General features: G+C 39.6%; 1 protein-coding gene across 5 annotated transcripts in view; it reads right to left on the bottom strand.

The window, feature by feature from the left end:
• The window catches only part of RhoGAP100F (Rho GTPase activating protein at 100F), a 314040-nt gene that overhangs the window by 92573 nt on the left and 199927 nt on the right, over window positions 1-21540 (bottom strand). The window lies entirely within an intron of this gene.

Below are 21540 nucleotides of genomic sequence, written 5' to 3'. Positions count from 1 at the left end.
TCCAAAGTGGTTCGTTCTACACGTAATGATTGTTGTTGTCGCTTTAGATTGAACTTTCAACCCATCATCGAGACCGTTGGCAGTGGTTGGTTTTAACTAAATGGGAAATGTCGTTAAAATTACTGCTTTCATAGGAGTTTACTTAGAGGATACTTTTGTTCCGTAAGCGTTGATCAAAAACGTTTGATTCAATCCAAAAACGCACATGGCTAAATTATGCCATTCAATTAAGTCCCACTTCCCAACATTCCTCTTACGACTGCAGTAGGTATTTAATCAAATGAAACAAAAAATGAACTGTTTAATTAGCTCTCTAAATAATCACCCTAATTGCCCAACCTCCTTTCAAAACTCTACAAATGATCGTAAAACAAGCACGTTCCCTTCCGACCCCAAATCGCGCGGCGGCTCGGTTCCGGAAATTGGGCTCTCACCACTTCGTGACAAGCCTGTTTGATTCGAATCATGAACATGCTCCGTCCGTTTCTTTTACGATTGCTGAAAAATTTATGGAACTCCCTCCGTTCCATTCCGTTTCGTTTCCATTTTTCTTGCCCTTTGAAGTTCCCGGGAAAAGTGCATGTCGATATGTAGAAATCGTTCCGCGCTTCCGTCGGTTCACTTTCGGGTATATGGCGTTCTATTCTTCAGGGAACGTTTCGCTTGCCAATTCTCTTCCGTTGCCGAAGTGAACGTTTAATTTCTTGCTTCCTGTTCCTGTGTATGATTGGAAATTAGCCACATTTTTTTCTTCTCGTGAGCATGGAACACACAGGAAACGGAAGCAGGCGTAAGAAGCTCAAAGTAAAATTCTACCAAAGAGCTTCCGCTGCCTGCCATGTAAAGGGAAATGAAGGGACTTTGTGTGTGCACTAAAATGGGCTTCTTATAGTGAGGGTAAGAGTAAGAGTTATTACTTTTAGTATTCGGCCGATTCTTTGAAGAAAATAATCATGGTTAGCAGTTTATTGCTAAGGAACCATGAGATCTGAATGTTTGACGTTCGTTTGCTTTCAATCAGTATCATCTAAGACAAAAAGCCAAGCCTGCAGTTCAAGGACTATTTTCGTGGAAAAAATCGTAAAGTTTGAAATCCTACTTGACTTGAAGTGAACTAAATAAAAATCATTAGAAATTCCGTGACGCGAATCACCTGGACGGGATTTCATTTTTATTTTGATTACTTGGACTGGTTCAACTCATCTTAGATCTGATCCAGGTATGCAGATCTTTCCAGACAACCTTGAACAGACGTTCAGATTTGGTGTCGTAAGTGAAAAAATTGTGTTGCTTCTCAGTAAGATACTTGAATAGTCGTTTGAATCCATCCATGGTTTCAGCCAGTACACGGCATTCACTCCGACGGCCAGTTTGAAGTGAAATCTTGACTTTTACGAAGTTCAAAAGTTCCGTGTGAAGAGCATGGCAATCGGCAGTGGTTACCACAATAGGGGGGACCTTTTCCTTTTTGGCATTAAGCCGGGAATTTTCAATGGAGTTTTGCCTAGATGATGGATCATTCTCATCATGCGTAAGCATATCAAATTGATTGCTTAAATGGATTTCATCAGACGGGGGATCAAGAGATTGCCCTTTTCTTTTACGCTTAGGCACCATGGCGGCAGAAAAAAGTTTCTCCAAATCTAGCAGATTGCTATAAGAATCCGAAGAATCGAAGAGATATTTTCCAAATCGATATCCAAGCAGGGTTACCTCGGGTAGGGCCCAAACAAGGATCGAAGAGGAATAAGAATAGAACAAGGTAGAAACATTTACCGGTAATATTTAGCACTGCAAAGTGCTGTTGAAATTTGCTGTAGCAGTAGCAGTTGCACTTCCTTCAGCACTATGCGAATTGCATGATTTTAGATGGATTCTTCCTCTGCACAATCAATTCTCAATTGGGTTCTTTAATTTTGAAAAATGTATCGTTTTTTATACATCATCTGAAAGAGCTTCGTTTTTGGAGCACAGCGATATTTTTTTTCGAATCCACACACTTTCATCTCGATTTTTAAATCAAGATTTAAAGCAAAATAATAAATTCACTGTTTGACACTAAACTAACAAACTGACAGCTCGCTCCCATACAAAGTGACACCGAGGGGCGCTAATAAGGTGATTTTTGCAAATGTAATCGTACTTATTTAAAATAGTTCCAGTTTACCAAAATTGATGAAATTTTGGGTTTGGGTTCCATTTTTAATGCAGATTACGAATAGGGTAACCAACTTGAATTGGACCCCTACATATTTTGGACCCTTTTCATATATTTTCCTCGCTTACTGTCTAGTTTCTTCAAATTCATCTGGGTTGATGTTGTAATTACATTCTTTCAATTACTTGCTATGTCTCAAGATCATTAGTTCACCTCAAATTGCTTACAATTGCTCAATTAATGCAGTTTTAGAAAATGTTATGGAAAAATTTTCATGTTTCGACGTTTGTCAAGAGGAATCGGCGTTAGTGTACTTGTTTTAAATTTGGTCTAAAATATACAATTCAATGATTTTTTTTTATCAAATCAGTTTATCTGACTTTGGAAGATGTATTTTACATGTTTATAAAGATTTCACCTTAAGATTTTACTTAAAAAATATTAAATAAAAAGTGTCCAAAAAAGATCGTAAAAAAATGTTACCAACTTATTTTGGACACTTATCAAATGAGAATCATCAAAAGAGCGACAAAAAAATCCGGTTGGTCGATCGTGCTATTATATCAGATTTCTGATTAAATTGGTAAGTAAATCAATCAAAATTATATGAATTCATTGTTTTTAAATATATTTCTTGTTTATCAGGCGATTCAAAATGGGAAAAACGGCAAAACACGTAGAGTGGTCCACTCTGAGTTTTCCTAGTTTTCCTAGTTCCTAGTTTTCCACAAAAGTTTTCCTATCTCCCAAAGGCATTTAACTAAGGGGCTGTTCATAAACTACGTAGACGCTTTAGGGGGGTGGGAGCGCTTGGCAGATGTCTACGGTCCATACAATTTTTTAAATTTTGTGTTTGAGACTGTCTTCTACGGAAGGGGGGGGGGGGTTGAATCTCTCAAAAACCGTCTACGTAGTTTATGAACAGCCCATACAAAAATAATATGAACTGCAAGCATAGAGTCAGGTCTCCGTATTAAGATTTACTTCTGAATGATTTTTTTATGGTATGATCAGTTGTTTCCTTATGTTATATTATATTTCCTCCGTTACTCGCGCCAACTTTTGTAACACGAGTACTCACGCGTTGTACTTTGTACAACAGTGTGAGTTTCCATTTCCATTTTGCAGCCGAGCTACCAATCGATCTGAAATCAACGAGTATTCTTCAAAAAACTTACTTTTAACTAAACAAGCTAAATATTTATTACAGTTAACCCCCAAAGTTACTGTCTTCGAAAAAGTTGTTCAGGAGTTCAAAGCCTATAGTTCAGAATTTTTTCACTATATGGTGCTAGTATATACGTAAAATTCTCATATAAAATATCTCGAAATCCTGATCATATAAAAAGTTACTGTCTTCGGCAAAGTTGTTCAGGAAGTCAAGGCCTTTTTGCTGGTGGACTTAAGTTCAGAGTTTTCTCACTTTGCAACGCTAGTATGCATGAGGAATTCTCGCATATAAAATATCTCTAGATCCTGACCAGACAGAAAGTTACTGTCTTCGGCAAAGTTGTTCAGGATGTTAGGATCTTTTCGTTGGTGTACAGTAATTCAGAATTTTCCCTTTACGTGGCACTAGTATGCGGGTCATTCAGAGATATTTTATATACAAGGATTTCACGTGACGTTGAAGTCACCTAGTGAGAAAATTATGTACTTTCCACCAACGATAGGGTTTGATCTCCTGGACAACTTTGCCGATTACAGTACATTTTTAGCAGGTCTTGAGATATATCATATGCGAGAATTGCACGTATATACTAGTACCATGAAGTGAAATATTCTGAACTACCGTCCACTAGCCAAAAGGCCTTGATCCCCTGAACAACTTTGCCCAAGACAGTAACATTCTATCTTGTCATGCTCTCAAGATATTTTATATGAGAGAATTTAACGTGTATACTAGAACTACATAGTAAGAAAATTCTGAACTATTCTACACCAAGCAATAGGCTTTGACCTACTGAACAACTTTTTCAAAGACAGTAACTTTCTATTTGGTCAGGATCTCGAGATATATCATATGCGAGAAGTGTATATGTATACAAACGCCACGTGGTGAGAAAATTCTGAACTACTGTCTACCAGTCGAAAAGTCTTGACCCCCTGAACAAGTTTGCCCAGTACAGTAACTTTCTAGCTGGTCAAGAACTCGAGCTATTGTATATGCGAGAATTACACGTATATACTAGCGCCTCGTAGTGTGAAATTTCTGAACTACTCCACCAACGAAAAGAGCTTGACTTCCTGAACAACTTTGCTGAAGGCATTTACTTTCTATCTGGTCAGGATCTAGAGATATTTTATACACGAGAATTTCACATGTATACTAGCACCATGAAGTGAGACAATTCTGAACTATTGTACACTAAGAAATAGGCTTTGACCTCCTGAACAACTTTTCCGAAGACAGTAACTTTCTATCTGGTCAGAATCTCGAGATATTCCATGTTGTAACCAATTAAGTCAATCCCACGTAGTATGGACACCGTTTACGCGGTTTCCATTTACATTTTCTCTATTATCCGCATTTTGGGGGTTAATTGTAATCAAAGTTTAGCTTTTTTAGTTCAAAACAAGTTTTTTGAGGAATACAAGTTGGTTTCAGATCGATTGGCAGCAACAAAATGGCAATGGAAAACTCATATGTGTTGTACAAAGTACAACAATAGAGGTAACTCTAAGACCACTGGGTCCCGAAGAAAATCATTATTATTTTTGGCTCACTCAGTACCAGAACAACGGTCCCAAGCAGTCCCAAGCTATTTCACTCACCCCTGCATGTTCTGCATGAATCCACACACCCCTGATGTTATCTGTCAAACTTTCATAGCGAATCAAAACAAACATAGTGTAGTAATAGAATTTCAACTAGAATAGGGTACGTTAATCGTTTGCTTGGGACCAATAGGCTACTAAAGTGGTGAGCCAATTTAAAATCGTTAGTTTCGTATTGATTGTTGGTACAGCAGTGCGAGTAACGGGGGGTTAACTTTTATGCATACCGTAAAACGGGGTGTAATTGATCAGTGGGGCAAAATTGATCGCTGAAATTTCTCGTGATATTTTTTCATGTGTAACATGTTTTTCTTTACTAAGCGTACGAATGTATCTTTGTATACATTGTAAAAATATTATGCATAAGTACAATATTGGGTATACTCAGCGATCAAATTCACCCCGCTGATCAATTTCACCCCGTTTTACGGCACCTTCTTTGAAAATTTTCTCACCTAGACGGCCCTAACAAATGCGAGATAGGAAGAAGTGACCGTCGTAATTAATTTTAGGCTCATAGGTTGAAAGAACTTCAGCATGTCCAAAATTTATTCGTTCCCATTCAGTGTGTCCAAAATATATTATGGACACTGTCCAAAATCAAGTGGAAGGGTCCAAAATATGTGAATATCATGATGTGAAAAGAATTATTTTTTCGAGTATATATCAATAAATAAAACATCTAGTGACATTTTACATCCAAGATGAGTAGCTTTCGAACACAACCGCATGTAAATTGCATAATAATAATAAACAAATAATAATATTTTGACATAAACGTGATCTCACTTCCTCTAGGGGTCCAAAATCAGTTGGTTACCCTATGCATTTACCTCAATACCCTTAAAGAACCCAATTGTCCTAGAAAATTGCGATTTTTTTCTATATTGTTCAGAACCACGAGATCTAAGCATATTTAGTATGGAATGAATATTTAGGGATAAAGTGGACATTTTATGGTTCTCCGAATAATCCGAAATGCCACATTATGAAATCAGTACGAGAGCCATGCGATTTTTTCTATATAGATCAGAACTATGATACCAAACCGTGTTTAACACAGAATTGATATTTTGGGATAAATCATGGCCATATCATGGTTCTCCGGATAATCTTGATTGACCGTAAAAGATGTCAGATGAACAGTCCTGGAAAACCGTGCATTTATGTTCCTAACAATCCATTTGCAATTCAAATAATTAAAACTATTTTTAGTTAAACAATACCTAGTATCTCACTTGGTGCTTTAAAAAAATGGTATTTTAAATCGAAAAATTGAACACTTCTGTAGTTTTGTGGAGAAGGTTTCAGCTCATTCGGTTGGAGGAACGAGTACTTAAAAGAAATAATATTTGCGTTTTACGAAAGACGTGTTGTTACCGTTGTCGATAAGGTCGCCACTGGGATCGAAATCTAGCAACAGTTGAACAGGAGTGTTGTCGTAATTGCTTTGTGAAATCAGGAGTTCGGTGGCCTTGTGGTGACCGATTTTTCTTAAAGGCTGACTAAAAGTAAATTGTAAAGACCTGTAATTCGTGATTGAATAAGTTTTAAAAGTCCATTAACGGTTGCTTTACAATACTTTTATTAAAACTTCAAAGTTACAGCATTAGATGGTTACATTTCTCCAGTTCGAACGAAATCTTAAACTTTTCTCTTGATGGAGCCCAATAGCGCCCGCACAGTGGAAACGGACATGGAATCATCGAATTTCTTCCACTTTGCCCGCATTTGCTGGATGTCCTTGACTGCCCCGTCGCTTCGTCGAAGTCACTGCTTTGAAATTGCCCAGTATTTTTCGATAGGTCGAAATTCCGGGCAATTCGGAGGATTCATTAGCTTGGAGACAAAATCGATCTTGTTGGCAGCATACCACTACAGAACCAGCTTGGAGTAGTGGCAGCTGGCCAAATCGGGTCAAAAGATGACTTTGTCCCGTTGCTTGCAGATGAACGGCAATACAAGCTCTTTTCAGGCATTCTTCGATGTAAACTTGGGATGTCATCGTCCAGAATGTGACGAATGGTTCCGTTTTCAGGCCACAACTGCAAATCGCTCGCCAAATCATGGCCTTCTTTGCGAACTTATAGGCAAACACGAGCTGGAATCTTCCCGGCACATCCCCACGTCCTGTCGCGATGTAAAACTTTTGACCGAGAAGCTGCTTAAAATCGAGTTTGACGTATGCTTCGTCGAAACATGGTCGTTCAAGAGCCCTGCACGCTTTTTGGCCACGGAATTCTGCTTCATGTGCCGGTTCGGATGTTTACTGGCTTTGTACGTGTTGTATCCTACCCTGGCAAGGATGGCTTTGTACCTTCTGGCCACATCTCGGATCGAAAGACCGGGGTTGGCTTTAACGCACCTCAACACCTTGCTGCGCAGCTTGCAAACCATGGTTCCAGTTTTTTCGTTGGTGCCCCGATTCCATTCCACAGTCAGGGTTTCCTTGTAGGTTTTGAGCCCTCGACAAACTGTTGTTTTCGGTATCTTCAGCACTTTAGCCAGCTTGGAACCGGACCACTGCGGATTTTCCAGGTGTTTGTGCACTTCTTCTTTCGAGTTCCATTTGACGTTATTTCTGAACGCGATCGACTACTTCGATCAAACTTGCACCAGTTGTTCTCTATAGAAGTGTAAACAAACCACTGTCAAAGATTTTCGATTCCCAACACTAGAGGCATGCTAGTGGTGCGCGAGGGGCGTACCAATTTACTTTTAGTCAGCCTTTACTGAGTAGAAAATCATGGGTTCATATCCAACCTCCTTCACATTATAGAGTTACACACTATATATCAAATTCATGGATTGAGCACTTTTATGGATGTTCTGGATCCAGTTGGGAATTATTTTTATTATCGGACAAAATGGGTCAAAGATTCTCAGAATGATAGAAAAAAATTGAAAGGTTAATTTTCTCGGAAAACTTCAGTTGAAGTTTTCGGATTTTCCCGCGTCCTACGATGCTTGGTGCTGAGTTTAAGGGGTGTCCCACATCAAATTGCATTACGGAAAAAAACGCTGTTGAAAATTAACCATTGGGTATTTTCTCTTGAAAATTTGGGTAGAAGTTGTTTAGAGTGTATTGTTTACACTGTATTTTTTATCGCTGTCAGTTTTTCTAAAGTTGTAAAAAATGGCGTCACCCGAAAAGCAACGTTGCGAATTGATTTGCGCAAGTACCTGGAAAATCCTTAACTCTCTCATCGGGGCATCGGAAAACAACTTGGAATCGTGCAGTCAAGGGTTAGTTGTGTTATTAAACGTAACTACGAAACTCTGAGCATCGAACGGAAGGAGAAAAGCGGTCAGAATGGATGTTCTATTAGTGATCAGGATCACAAGCGTGTCGTGAAAGCGTTTAAGCGGAATCCCAATGCTTCGGTCAGGGATGTGGCCAAAAAGTTGAATCTGTCCAAGTTTTTCGTTCAGAGAGCCAAGGACCTGGAGCGACTGCATACGTACAAAGTGCAGAAGGCTCCAAATCGTCAAGAACGGCTGCTGTTCACCCAGATGCTGACGAAGCCTCATTGTCTCATCATGGATGCTGAGACTTACGTCAAGGCGGACTTCCGGCAGCTTCCGGGGCTACTGTTCTTCACCGCCCACCTCAAGTTTGATGTTCCGCAGGAAGTAAGGAAGCAGAAACTTTCAAAGTTTGTCAATAAATACATGATTTGGCAAGCGATCTGCTCATGTGGCAAACGGAGTGCGCCGTTCGTGACTACCGGGACTGTAAACGGGGATCTCCCTACCTCAAGGAGTGTCTACAGAAGCGTCTGCTTCCTCGATCTTATGGCCGGATCTAGCTTCGTGCCGCTATTCAAATGTTGTCCTGGAGTGGTACGAAGCCAATGGGGTCACTTTGGGGTTTTGTTTGTGGTGAAATGATATCACATTGCACTTGTTGATGCTGAGCGTCAAAAAGTTACGGGAGCACCAACTCTTCATACGATCCACAATCAGCGATGCAATTGATGACCATATACATTTTGGCATCGTCAGCGTAGAATAACCGGAGTCCCAGATTAGTTCCTTGGGGAACGCCGGAAACGTTCGTGAACACTTCAGAACGAGAAGCTCCAATCTTAACGCAAAGCGAACCACGAGATGAAGGATTCAGACACTTCGAGTTTCTCAAGCGTACTCAAAAGAATGTTGAGGTCTACTCGGTCAAATGCAGCCTTGAGATCACTGTAAACAGCGTTGATTTGACCGCCAGAGTGCATGAACCGAACGCAGAGCGACACGAATTCGCTCAGTTTTGGGTAGAATCCATGCTGGCATTCCTTTTATCGCCTTGTGGGTGAGTAACATATATCAAAATTTACTCACCTGTAGTGGCAGATTAAATAGCTTCACCAATGGTGTAAGCAACGATCCCGAACACAGCTTCAGAACGGATGCAGGAATGCCGTCTGGGCCGGCAGCAAACGAGAGTTTTAATCTAGATTGAGAAGAGCTAGATTGACGGTATGTTCACTGATGTGAAACGGACGGGGCTCAAATGCATTTCTTGGAGAGTAACCTATAGTCCTATAGTCGTTACTTGTACGGTTGAACTCCTGCTTCGTAATGTTCGAACAATTTTGGCAATATCTTCGTAGCGATTTTGCCCGTTCCTATTCGATAGACCATCGATCTGCGCGAGGCCATGTAAAACGAAACAGTCGATAAGCGTTGAACTAGCAGCCGATAGAACCGATTGAGGTTCAACCTGGAAAGACCCATCGTCCGACTTACTCCACCGGAGCAAAGGCTGGTTATAATCACCGAGCTGCAGAGCATAGTTATTGAATTCCAAATTGTAAACAATAGCACCGATAGAGTTCACATGGTCCTGAATACTAATGACATCGTTGCGGCAGTCAGGAGGTAAATAGATAACTTGACTTGGCGTAGTGATTCTAACCCACAACTGCTCTAGAGCATCGGAAACAGGTGTCGGATCGATATAACTGTTCCAACGAGTTCAAACAGCGATCTGGACACCTCTACCTTGGGTTTTTACACTGTTGGAGGCATTACGGTCTGTATGATAAACCAAAAAGGCATTCCCGGACAGCTGAGCACTGTATAAACGGCCACCCAAGTAACAGTAAGAACATAAGCTGATTATTGGTGGATTTAAGGTGTACAAAGCTGATTAACAGCAGGCTGAATATATAGTTGATTAGTAGTGCATGAAGCTAATTGTATCTCCATAATTCAACCTCAAAGATTGAACAACCCTTATTTTAGCTTAACACTACTCCACAAATCACCAATGCACTACAAATATTTTGATAGCCTGATTTGTTAAATGTAGCAAGTAGGGTTGGTAATACCGGCACATTTTTCCTAAAACTGGTTTTACGGTATTGAAAATTCTAATACCGGTTAAACCGGTAAAACCGGTATTTGGGCGAAGTTTTAAAATAAATAAAAAGCTGCATAATTTGTATAAACAGCGTTTATTGGTCAACGATTGAATAAAAAAATGTACTATTCAAAGCTTGGCCTGTTCGTTAAAATAACCTTTGAGAACGCAAAGAGCGTTTATCGTATTATCTCCCAAACGAGAACGGAGCTTACTGACAAAGTTTGCGGATGCCGAAAATGCTCGTTCAGACTCCACTGATGTAGGACGTACAGTGCAAAGGGCATCGTAAATGATCTTCATGTATTTGCCTTTCAAACTCTCTGCATCGTAGTAGGCGAACTCTTGTCCAACAACTTTCGTCAAACTGTTTGCTGACGTTGACGTTGAGCCAGAACTAGAAGCTCCGTCTTTCAAATTTTTCCTTCACAGTCAAACCATCGTTCTCTGTATCAGCTGCATCATCTAGTCGATTGAGTTCCTCTCTTCGCTCGATCTCTGCATTCATTCCGTTCCGTTCCAAATCAATCAAACCATGTAGTATTTCAATCGACTGCTTTATCAAAGCAGTCCGCGAGGTCTTGAAGTATATTCCAAAGTCATTTGTCATTGTATCGCGGACAGAGCGGTTGCTCATAAATGCAACCAAATCTACGTCTTTCTGAAATTCTTCCAACAAGAGACTCGAGGAGCTGTTTCGCGATATTTGAAGTTTGTTCCGAGAGCTGCTCTAGCATAAAGTGTAAGCCCACATCGGCTTCATAGATCGTACAATCCTTACGGCACAGCAGTTCAACAGAAGCCAGAACTGTTCCAGCGCTTCAATAATTTCTTTGATTGTTATCAGTTCTTCTTCGCTAAAACTAATCTTGTTCTTGGTTTTCAAATCGAGCAGGGATTTTTGAACCGCAGTCCGGAGGTCGTAGAATCAGCGCAACATTGCCTGCAGACTATTCCATTTTGTTCTGCAGTCAGCAAGCAAACTTATTTCTTTTCCGTGGTCTGCTTTGACATTTTTCTGGAGTACTTCGTCATTTTTCACTGGAGATTTTCTGATGGTTCGATGGTTCTCTTTTTCGCACTGGATCCGGATGTTGATGCAATTTGCTCAGATGTTTCAGACGGGGCATATGCATTTCGTTTGGCCGCAATTAATCCACTTGTGCTAGAACCTTCACACTTGATAACTTTATTGCACTTGACACACTTTGCAATTCCTCTGTTCTGTTTTCCTCTTAAGAAATAGTTCCAGATAGAACATTCTGGCACTCCTGGCTTCACCTTTTCTTCAAAATCCATTTTGTAATATTGTTCTCACGGAATTGGTTCAAAATCAATGTTTCCGACGCTGCTTGCCAACTTGTCAACGAAAACGACTACTACACGACTGCGCACGTTTAACCCGAAACATATTCAATCATTCATGCCGTCTCTCTCATTCATACAGATTCATTGACCAGACCAACAATGACGTTCGTGAGTTATTCGTGTCATCAGAGCTTAACAAACCTTAAGTTCCACCTCTCTCGATACACGCTAACATCATTTTACTCAGACGATTCAAAGAGATTACCCAGATTGGGCATAAAGCGGACTTGGTGGGGTAGTTTAGCCAATTTGGTTAACATGTTCATTATTAAGAGAGCTGCTTTTTTTTCTTTAAAATTGATTATACTTTTGCAATAAAATACCGAAAATATCGGTTTTTGTTTTAGAAAAAGCGGTATTTCGGTATTGAAAAACAGCACGGTAATACCGGTAAAACCGGTTTCGGTAAAACCGGTTTCGGTAAAACCGGTTTCGGTAAAACCGGTTAACCAACCCTAGTAGCCAGTGTCACTCATTGCATTTCCAGCATTTTAGTTCTTCTAAATTTACTGCCTAGCATTCTAATCCCAAGCAGCGGCAGCAGTAGAGACAATGTAGAGGAGGTTTTTAGGAATAGCTCCAGGTAGAAGTGGCCTGCGACGACGTCGGAAGTATTAACATTTGTATTTCTGTGGACTGCTATATTGCACTGAATTTTGAGAAAGAATTCCAAAAATATAACTCAATTATGGCACTTAAATTGCTTCCACACTTCCACATGACATTGTGTTAACTACTATTGAAAATGAGAGGAATGTGTATTACTCTTGCGATTGCTGTTATTCAACTTAAATTTGACGTGTTTCAAGTTAATGATCATACCTTTTGCCATACATATGCTTAAGTGGTCCAGTGGGTATGATATGCCTGTGAATCAGCGACTGCTGGTTTGAATCCCGAAATGCAAAGATAATTTTTAGACTTATAATAACAATATCAATATGTAAATCCAATTAGTCAGTACCTTGTTGCAGTCCCATAAAAATCTATAAGATATGAAGCGGTCTTCCATTTTGACGTAGACTACGTCTTACGGGAAGGTACTGGGGGTAAATCTAAAACATAAAATTGCGACCGTCACGAAAAGGTGTAAGATTTTGAACGCTTATAACTTTGTCATTTATCGACGAAATGAAACTTTAAATACACCAATCGATAGGAAATAACTCTCACAATCTGCTACAACAAATGCTTTTCCAATTTTCTCAAAAAAATCGTTGGAAAATTTACAAATAAAAATTGATAATTTTATCACTGTTTTAATGAAATAAACGTTCTCCCCAAACCAAGTCGTCATAATAGAGTACTATTTGGTTGCGCATCGTTTTGCTTGAACCTGTAAAACTATATAAGAGCTCTGCTTTCGTTCCTTCGATCATTAAAGTTCCGGGCAAGCAGAACCAGGAGCAAATCAGAAAAAGGTGGAATTTTTCCCTCTGCCTTTGCTGAACAATAGCGCAGTCAGGCTAGAGCAATGCTGCTGTGATTCCGCTCATTTGATGACAACCTGGATGTGGAATTTGTGGAGATCGAACAATTGGTCCTTGGTCCAAAGAGCCAAAAAAATTCAAATTGAGAGAAAAATTGCATGTCATTTATGCTGTACCTCTCACAGCTACAAAATAGTGTAAACATGTCTGGTACCTCTATATATGCAATTAGATTAACATCTGAAGTCCATCCTTTTTTACATATTCAGCACAAAAGTACTTTCTGTCACACCCCATTGATAAAAAAAACGTCGGGAAATCCTGTCAGGGGCGGAGCTTAGAAAGTAGTTTTTGTGCAGAATATTTAAAAAAAGGAGGGATTACGGATGTTGTATACACATTACAGATGCATTACTGTAAGAACTGTCAAAATCATATGAATTTACACGCTAGTGTTCGTGAGATTCTGCTTGGCGAACTGAATTTTGATGATTTTGGGCCATCCCTGTATTGAAGTGGGATCCAAAGGGACGGTAAAAATTCATTTTCATCTGTAAGCAGAGGTTAACATTATTGTTTGTTACATAATTAATGTACCAAGTGGATTAACAAGTTTCTGGGTGGTGCTGTGTTTAGTTCGGTCCGACAATAATCAAACCTCTGAAAATGGGTTGGAGTGTCTTTGCGTGAATGCAAGAATGGCAAAAAGTTAAGAGATATATTTCTGAATACTTGTAGTTCTAGTTCCTCATTATGTGCTTAAGAGGCGAATAAATTCGGACGTTAAGCTATCCAATGAACATTTAGAATTATGATCTTGCTTGGATGTACGAATTTTTGATTGTTTGAAGATCCGAAAAAACCGGAAAAGTGGTCAATGCGTGGAACTGATCCTAGAGCTCCACGGTTTTTTTTCGAAAGCATGTGGAACTGCGATATAAGAAAGAATTTGGGGTCATGACATAAAAATGGACCCAAATGGCCATGGGCCATCTTCTAGTAAGTCCAAAACATCCGTAAAAGAGGTCAATCAATGAAACTGATCCTATAGCTTCGCAGTTTTCTTTTTACAAAAACATTAAGAACTGTGATATTTGTGGTCATGACATAAACATGGACCTGGATGGCCAGCAGAAAAAAACGTGGAGCTCTAGGATCAGTTTCATGGATTGTCCACTTTTACGGATGTTCCGGATCTTCCGGAGGACGGTCTCATGGCCATCCAGGTACATGCTTATGTGACGACCCCAAATATTTTTTATATCAGAAGTTCCTAATGTTTTCAAAAAAACCGCAAAGCTCTAGGATCAGGTTCATGGATTGACCACTTTTACGGATGTTCCGGATTTTTTAAGGAACGTTCCGTTGTCTCCAGCATCCATATATAGGAAACAATGACTGTTTTCTGGCTAATAGTGAACATTTGTGCCCATTAATCTAAATTACAGATCTTGCGCCACTTGCAAAACCATACAAACACACTTTTCAAAAAAACGTGTAACAACTCTTTTCACTTTTTAAAAAAGTAGACGACTCTATTTTCAATCTTTCTGCAATCAAAATCATCTACAAACCTTAGGAATTCTAAAGGTACCACAATTTTTGAAATTCATTAAGAAATGGCTAAGTAATGCCATTGCAAACTTGACCGTTACATGTTTTTCGGAGGCATCGTATTCGGAGTGTTAAAAGCTGAACAAAGGTTAACGTGGTCAATGTACAATAGTTATTCAAACTAAGGCTGAATTAAAATCGATTTAATTGTTAAGCATCAAATTGTTACCTGTGCATGTCTCCGTCCTTATAATGACGTCATAATCTCACTCGCTACCGGAAAAAAAGAACAAATCTACCTTGGTCCATAGCCCTCGATCATTCTGGTAGTAGATGCACAGGAGATGAGCTACGTTTACAGCGCTAACTACAACAGATCCATTGTCGGCCGGAAGAGCCGTGATGGAAGCTGAAGAGCTGCATACAATACCACTGGAATTCGAACAGACATCAGGAACAGGCAATCCTGACACATTTTTTGAGGCCTGTTTAATCTCTAGCATTTTATATTATCATGCATACCGAAAAACCTGGCATAGTGAGAAAAATGGTTTGTATCAGTAAAGAATCTGCCAAACTTGTTCAACAAACTATACAAAACATATGGATATTTTCGGAATGGTGGTGACATCTAGCGACCGGAAAAAGATGTCCGCCGCCATATTGAAATCCAATATGGCGGCTTTTGGTTATAAAAAATCTAGAAAACATTGTCAAATACCCTTCAATATGGGTATTTTTGAAATCGTGGTGACGTCTAGAGACCGAAAATCGATGCCCGACGCCATTTTGAGATCCAAGATGGCGGCTTCTGGTTGTATTAGAGTCTGGGAAACATTATCAAACACTTTTAGATATGGGTATCTTTGAAATCGTGGTGACGTCTAGAGACGTAGGGACCGGAAATCGATGCCCGACGCCATTTTGAAATCCAAGATGATGGGATGGCGGCTTTCGATTATACAAAATCTAGAGATCAGGGTCAAATACCCTTGAATATGGGTATTTTTTGAATCGTGGTTACGACTAGAGACTAAAAATCAACGTCCGAAGCCATTTTGAAATCCAAGATGGCGGCTTCTGGTTATCCTAAAATCGGGAACCATTATCAAATACCCTTCAATATGGGTATTTGTGGAATCGTGATGACGTCTAGAGACCGGAAATCGATGCCCTACGCCATTTCGAAATCCAAGGCTTCTGGTTGTATTAAAGTCTGGAAAAAAATACCGAACACTTTTAACCCTCCGTTACTCGCGCCAACTTTTGTAACACGAGTACTCGCGCGTTGTACTTTATACAACAGTGTGAGTTATGCATTGCCATTTTGCACCAATCGATACGAAACCAACGGGTATTCCTTAAAAAACTTGTTTTTAACCAAACAAGCTAAACTTTTATCACAGTTAACCCCCAAAAAATGCGGATAATAGAAAAAATGTGAATGGAAACCGCGTAAACGGTGTCCGTACTACGTGGAATTTGACTTAATTGGTTACAACATGGAAAATCTCGAGATCCTGACCAGATAGAAAGTTACTGTCTTGGGCAAAGTTGTGCTAGAGACTATAACTTTTTCGCTGGTGGAGAGTAGTTCAGAATTTTCTCACTACGTAGCGCTAGAATACATGTGAAATTCTCGTATGTGATATATCTCGAGATCCTGAGCAGATAGAAAGTTACTGTCTTTCACAAAGTTTTTCAGGAGGTCAAAGCCTATTGCTTGGTGCTCAATAGTTCAGAATTTGCTCACTACGTGACGCTAGTATACATCGAGTTCCCAACCAGATAGAAAGGTACTGTCTTCGGCAAAGCTGTTGAACAGTAGCTTGGTGTACAATAGTTGAGAATTTCCTAAGCGGCGCTAGTACCCAAGTAACCAAAAGTTCTGATAAAAGGCCATTTGTGGCTTAAGCAGCTTAGTTGGTGATGGTCTTTAGAATTCTAAGCAGCCTCATTTTTAAGTCGTTATAAGAACTTGAAAGTTCCGGTATAATAATTGAAGAGCATTCTAAGCAGCTTCAGGCGGAACTTGAACGGAACTTTTAGAAAATAAAATAAAAAAGGTTTTTGTCCTCTACACCAATTCTATGTTTAAGTTCGCACTTTTATGAATGTTATTTCTAAAGACAGGTATTAATGTGTATTGATTTATCAGCGTTAGTAGTAGAATTTGAGCTGTTTGAAGAATTAAACCCAGTCCTTCTGCACGAGAGCCCCAGCACGAACCGCTGCGTCATCTGAAATATATTAAAGTGAGCTGTTGTCCCGCCTACTGTTGGAGTTTTCAGTGCCAGCTGACTGACTTGCTAACACCTTGATGAATTTTAAATTGGTATTTGCCTGCATGGTATTCCAACACATTTGTGGCGCAGTGGTTAGCGTTAGTAGATCGCAGGCCAAATACACGGGTTCGAATCCAGGAAATTACTTTTTAATTTTTTTTTATGTTTGGATAAAATGTTGATGCACTGCATAAATATAAGAATTATGATTTATTCGGGCCACTGATCATTTAATATTTACGTACATTAAATTTTGTTACTAATAAATACTTGTGAGGATTGCTTCATGTGGCTTGAAAGTTCTATCGGAACTTTATTTGAACTTTATGAAACTTGATAGTTCTGTCGGAACTTTATTTGAACTTTTTGGAACTTGAAAGTTCTGTCGGAACTTTATTTGAACTTTATGGAACTTGAAAGTTCTGTCGGAACTTTATTTGAACTTTATGGAACTTGATAGTTCTGTCGGAACTTTATTTGAACTTTATGGAACTTGAAGGTTCGGTTGGCACTTTATTTGAACTTTATGGAACTTGAAAGTTCTGTCGGAACTTTATTTGAACTTTATGGAGCTTGAAAGTTCTGTTGGAACTTTATTTGAACTTTATGGAACTTGAAGGTTCGGTCGGAACTTTATTTGAACTTCATGGAACTTGAAAGTTCTGTCGGAACTTTATTTGAACTTTATGGAACTTGAAGGTTCATTCGGAACTTTATTTGAACTTTACGGAACTTGAAAGTGATTTTAATCGTTGAATGCGGAACTTTTGGTTACTTGGGTATACACGTGAAATTTTCACATGCAAATTATCACGTGATTCTGACCAAATAGAATGTTACTGTCTTGGGCAAAGTTGTTCAGGGAGCCAAGGCCGACAGGTCGACAGATTTTTTTTTCACATCATTGCGCTTATATACACGTGCAATTCTCGAATTAGATATATTTCAAGACCTGCTAAACTGTCATCGGCAAATTTGTTCAGGAGATCAAAACTTTTTCGTTGGTCAACAGTACAGAATTTTCTCACTATGCGGCACTAGGATATACGTGAAATCTTCGCATATATAATATCTCGAGATCCTGAACAGCTAGAAATTTACTGTATTTGGCAAAGCTGTTACGGAGATAAAGATCTTTTGGCTGATGAACAGTAGTTCAGAAATTTCTCAAAACTTGGCGGGCCATTCTCGCATATCAAATATCATAAAATAAAAATATAATTTACATCAGCCTAAGTGGGATAAGACAAATTTATTCTGGATTTCTTTTACTGATGAAAATTTCCATGCAGATTTGTGGATACATAAATTGGTGTGAGTCTTCTACTTGTATATCTCTGATAAATTAGTGGTAATACGTATCTCAGATGGAAAACATTATCTTAAAAGATCGATATCGCAGAAACTTCCAACAAATGAATGTTTAGAGTCTCCCTTTCATTTAAGGCTAATTTCAAAATGTCTTATCGAGGGGTCTAGAATAAAAAAAAATCCGTGTATTTACGTGTGCACGGACATCGAGACTAACTCAGAGAGTGAGGCACTTTTGCTCAGTTGAATGGAGAAATTTATAAAACCGTACACTCCCAATCATAAGTTTAAGGACACCCCCTAAAAAAAACCCAAAGTTAAACTATTTTTCAAAATTTACTCTGAATATTTAATCATCACCAATCCGGAAGAACTTTGTCGCATGTACAACTTTGACGATGACAGTTACTTCCTGACTTTAAGCTATAGCATATACAAATATTTTACATGCACACTAGCACCGCATACCGAAAATATTCTGAACTATTTACTATTCACCAGCATAAATGCTTTGATCTCCTAAACAACTTTGCCGAAAACAGTAATTTTCTAGCTGTTCGGGATCTCGAGCTGTAGCATATATGAGGATTGCACGTGTATACTAGCGCAGCGCAGTGAGAAAATTCTGAACTACTGTTCACCAGCCAAAAGACCTTGACCTTCTGAACCACTTTGCCGAAGACAGTAAGTTTCTATTTGGTCAGGATCTCGAGATATAGCATATGCGAGAAGTGTACATGCATACTAACGCCACGTGGTGAGCAAATTCTTAAATAATGCTTACCAACCAAAAAATCTTGAACCCCTTAACAACTTTGCCGAAGACAGTAACTTTCTAGCTGATCAAGATCTCGAGCTATTGAATATACGAGAAAGGCACGTATTTCAGCGCCGCATAGTGAGAAAATTCTAAACTATTGTCACCCAACAAAAAGATCTTGACTTTCAGAAAAACATTTTTTATAGCGAAGTGAGTGGAAGTAACCCTGGGCCGAAGTAGTTCTCAATTATCAAATAGATAATGTTTCCCAGATTTTACTATAGCCAGAAGCCACCATCTTGGATTTCAAAATGGCGTCGAGCATCGATTTCCGGTCTCTAGACGTCACCACGATTCCAAAAATACCCATATTTAAAAGTGAGTGGGAGCAAGCCTGCTTCGGCCTAATCACCCATTTTGGGTATTTCATAATGTCTCCCAGATTGTTTATACCCGGAAGCTGCCATCTTGAATTTCATCATATTGAAGTGTATTTGACAATGTCTCCCAGATTGTCCCATCATTGATTCTATCTATCATTTTTTTTTTCATACTGATAGTATCAGAGATGGGATAGGGGTTCTATCATGATAGACTGAGAGAGAATCTATCAAATAGAAACCTATCACTGTGATAGGTCTCTATCTGATAGATGATATATCACCTTTTATCAAATAATTTTGATGTCTACTGAACAGCCTTCCTTCCGGCCACTAATCAGCATTAAGAGCGGCTTCCCCGTGTTCAACATTGATGCCAACTTTGAATGAAATGTAGTTGAATGAGTGTTGGTCTGCGCCATTTTTCACTAATGGAACCACTTTCACAGCATCATTACAATCCAAAATTTTCTTTGCGAGCTTGAAACCGGTGTCAAACATTCATGGACGGATGGAAATGTGAAAGGTAGATCCATAAAATATCATAAAAGCAACGATTATGTCACCACCATCCAGAGATCTTGTACCTCCAATAAGTGGTTTCACCGTTTTGATCCACTCATTGCTCCTCGACTGGGACTTGTTGTTCAGACTTCGGCAGAATGACACTTTCCAAACTAGATTACCTTTGACGAATCTTGATAAATGATTTATTTTCTCAAAATACCGACGAATTATGTATTTTTACCGAAATTTCGTCTAATTTTCAGTTCACTGAATGGCTACGGCAATATACTTCACCGAGGACAGATTTTGGTTTTAAGTGTGTAGGCTGCCGTGAGAACGAAGTACGAAGCATCTACTGGTTTCATTCCTAAATATTTGGTCAAAAACCGATTTACACAGAATTAAAAAACATCCTTGGACGCAGATGACGAACCCTCGGTAACTGAAAAAAAATGCCACTCCTGACCGGTTGATTTAACTCTATTACCTTCATGCGTCCACTTACTGGCTGACCTAAAATGCTGTATTCAATGGAGACGCTTGGTTCTCCACTATGCATCACCGTACTGACCATTCACTGTCAAAATGTCCCGAACATAAAATTACAGACCCGCACTGGAACTGGAAAAGCTTCGCTTAGTCACGGAACGCGAGGCAAACATCAAAGTCTTGCCCCATCGACGCATCCCGTCCCATCGTCTCTTCGTCCCATCCTTCAACCCCACCAGTTGGATCTGAATTGCTAATTCCGGGCCCGACCATTTAACCGATCTCCTCGGTACCTTCTCTAATTGCCATTATTATCATACTCAATTACGCCAGCAAACCGCACCGCAGTCAATGACGAACGAACGCATCTTACCCCCCCCCCCCCGCCGCTCCACCCTTTTAATACTATCCGTTTTAATCTCCAGCACGTGTTCCGACGACGATCTTGCGGACTTTCGTTCTTTTAATCCTCCACTCGTCAACTCCCGCGGTGGAGGTAGGCTCGACTCCACACAGTAGGTTCTGTTTCTGTGGACAATTAAATTTCCACGGAGTCATGGTGGCAGACGCGAAAATTGCAGCGAAGCACGGAGACGGAACGACCGAAAGTGGCCAAATATTTAACAATAGCCTACTAAACTACCCCCCGACGGAGCACAAAGACGATGACGACGACGACAATGATGATGATGATGAGGGGGGGGGGGCAGTTTATATTTTTGCATGCAAATTGTTTTTGGCAGCCTGACGCCGCCGCTGCCGAATTGTGCCAAACGAAGCACGGTCAGCAGGCTGGGATTGGGGGTTAGTCGTGGGTAAACAAATTTTCTCTGGTTGAATGGCCGACCACGACCAATCGAACGGTCGTCGGTCGGTCGCTTGCCGCCGGCACACAGAACACAGAGAGTGCCAGTTTAGTGTTTTTTGGAGCCAATTCTATGTGCGTCCAATGAGGCGTTCGGTCTTTGTGGGGGCTGTTGTGCTTTGTTGTTGATTTTGGATTAGAGTCAGATTAAGGTGAATTCAATGAGAGTTGGTTAGCAATGAAATTGAACTGGTTGATATTGGGTATTTATTTTACTACCATTACTTAGCGAAGGGCCTTTCGAATAATCAATGGCTTTTGCTTGTTAACTCTGTGAAGTATTGGTTTATTAACAA

Source organism: Ochlerotatus camptorhynchus, unplaced genomic scaffold (assembly GCF_037179485.1).
Source record: "Ochlerotatus camptorhynchus isolate MF236.1 unplaced genomic scaffold, CSIRO-AGI_Acam_v1.1 ptg000185l, whole genome shotgun sequence".
In the NCBI taxonomy this organism is placed as follows: Eukaryota; Metazoa; Arthropoda; class Insecta; order Diptera; family Culicidae; genus Ochlerotatus; species Ochlerotatus camptorhynchus.
This window is presented reverse-complemented; position numbering and strand designations above follow the sequence as displayed.